Source organism: Centruroides sculpturatus, unplaced genomic scaffold (genome assembly GCF_000671375.1).
Source record: "Centruroides sculpturatus isolate CEXI.00-Female unplaced genomic scaffold, Cexi_2.0 scaffold197, whole genome shotgun sequence".
NCBI classification, from domain to species: Eukaryota; Metazoa; Arthropoda; class Arachnida; order Scorpiones; family Buthidae; genus Centruroides; species Centruroides sculpturatus.
The window spans coordinates 336,225-338,573 of record NW_019384591.1 but is presented as its reverse complement, the minus strand read 5'-3'; positions in this window follow the sequence as shown (position 1 = coordinate 338,573).

The window sequence follows — 2,349 nt, the reverse complement described above, 5'->3', positions numbered from 1 at the left end:
TTAATATGACGATTTTAGTCTCTGTAACCCAAAATTATTCTTGGTAGACAAATCTCACAGCAATTTTATTGGCAATTTAAATTTATTTTGTAAAGACTACATCAAATGCATTTCGGGCTGGTCTAATATTTTCCAGTCCCGGTTTCACTGAAGAGGGACTGGAAAATATTAGACCAGCCCGAAATGCATTTGATGTAGTCTTTACAAAATAAATTTAAATTGCCAATAAAATTGCTGTGAGATTTGTCTACCAAGAATAATTTTGGGTTACAGAGACTAAAATCGTCATATTAACTACTATACAGCAAAAACCATTTATATATATTTTTTCTATTATACTGTATATTATACAAAGAACTGAAGTAAATAACAATAAAGAATAAAGTTTTTACTGAGAAAAAATAAGTTATTTTTGAATTTTTCTATGAGTTATGAATTTTGCAATGATACGTATCACTATATTCAATTGATATTCTGAGATTTAAGGAAATTGTGGCAATATTAATAAAATGTAATATTTTTTTTTCTGAAATAGGGGGGCGTGTTGGGATGTCGACGCTTTGAGTGACTTTTCTGCGAACCTCTTAATTGTGCAGTGAAGTGGTGAATTATAGTTTATTTGATTAACTTATTATTAAACAAGTTTAAACTAATACTTTTAAAGTACAGCAAAAGGTAAAAGTAATTAAAAGTAATAATTCAAAAAATAATAATATGCAAAGATCTCCAGTTAGGCGTGGAAGACCTCCGCTGACCAGAACGAGGACAGAGAATAAACAAGCTCAACCAAGAACTCCAAGCTCTAAACTCATTACGGTCCGGACCAGAATTATACTTCTTTTCGAAAAGAAGTATAATTCTGGTCATTTCTATTAATAGTTAAAGGCGTAAAAAAGAATAAATTATTAAAATTTAATAAGCTAATTGATTATAAATTGATATAGTACTTTTTCTAATTTAAAATTTAAAAATTATCTGAATTATAATTTTAAAATTGAATTATTTTGTTATTATTCATAATTCTGATTTATGCCCTCACCTTAATACTATTTAACATATTCGTTTTTACATAAAACAGTTGTAAAGAGCCCTAATATATTATTTAAAATTGTTTTATGTAAAAACAAATATGTTAAATGAAATATTTTGATTGATTTTTTAAGTGTTAAATTTGTTATTAATTTATTAAATTAAACTGTAATTTGTGAACCAATTAGGGTTATATTATGCACAATAAAGTAATTAAAGATATAGCATTTCACCACGATTATCAAATGGCTTTAACAAATGATACGTTTAAAATCGTCAGAACCACAAAGTAGGTTAAAAAGAATTGAAAATAAAAAAAGTCATAAAACTAAACCACGGAATATAACGAAAGCAGATTTTGTTACGTTAAAAGTGCCATTTTAGAAATTGCTTACAATTGTCATGACGGCTTTTTACATTCAAAAGCATTTTAGTAAAATTACTCTTGGCAACATTAAAATCACTTTCTGTGGATGCTTCTAAGTAGCAGGTAACTAAGTAAGCTAACCAATAACATAGTCCATCTCATGTGAAACATCTATATCAATGATGCCTACGGCGAGTTTTACTCTCCAGGCTCTGGCTCTAGAAGCTTAATAACTCCTGTGCTTTTTGTCGAATATTTCTGAAATTTTTCAGGGAGGTTTGTTGAAAATTAAACTTTTTGCCATTTTATAATAATTAAAAATATAAATAGTTTTTAATAATAAAATATCATAACATACGGCGAAACACATGCACTTTCAAATGTTGCTGGATTTTTTTAAGAAAATAAAGGACAAATCACAAATTGTTTCATAATAAAAAATAACAGGTTGAGTTTTTTTATACAGTTTATGCATTTTATTATTCATAAACTGATAAAGGTAGCGTTGAATTTCGTTGGACGTCCGAAAAGGTGAAAGGGAGTAAAAATTTCAAGAAAAATACGGACGTTAGTATTATAGCCGTTTCTAGCCCGATAATAGAGAGGTTGAGGCGCACGTATTTAGCCCAAAACGTGTACGGGTAACGGGTGGTCTCCGCCATCTGGCAGTTCTGGACCGTCGATAATGGCGTTTGCTACGTGTAGCTTGGTGGGTACACGATCGGCTTAAACGTCTTCATTTTTTTGTGTTTGGGGTTAAAATTATGATTTATTTTGCTTCCGCCATTTTTTTCAACTTATTTCCCGTGAGTCAATGCGCGATGTTCACTGAGTCACGTGATGTTATGAACGTGTGCCTCAACGATTTTTACTTGGACTTGAAACGTGTAACGTGTACTTCTGCTACCCGTACACGTTTAACGTTTGAACTTGTGCCTCAACCTCTCTAATAA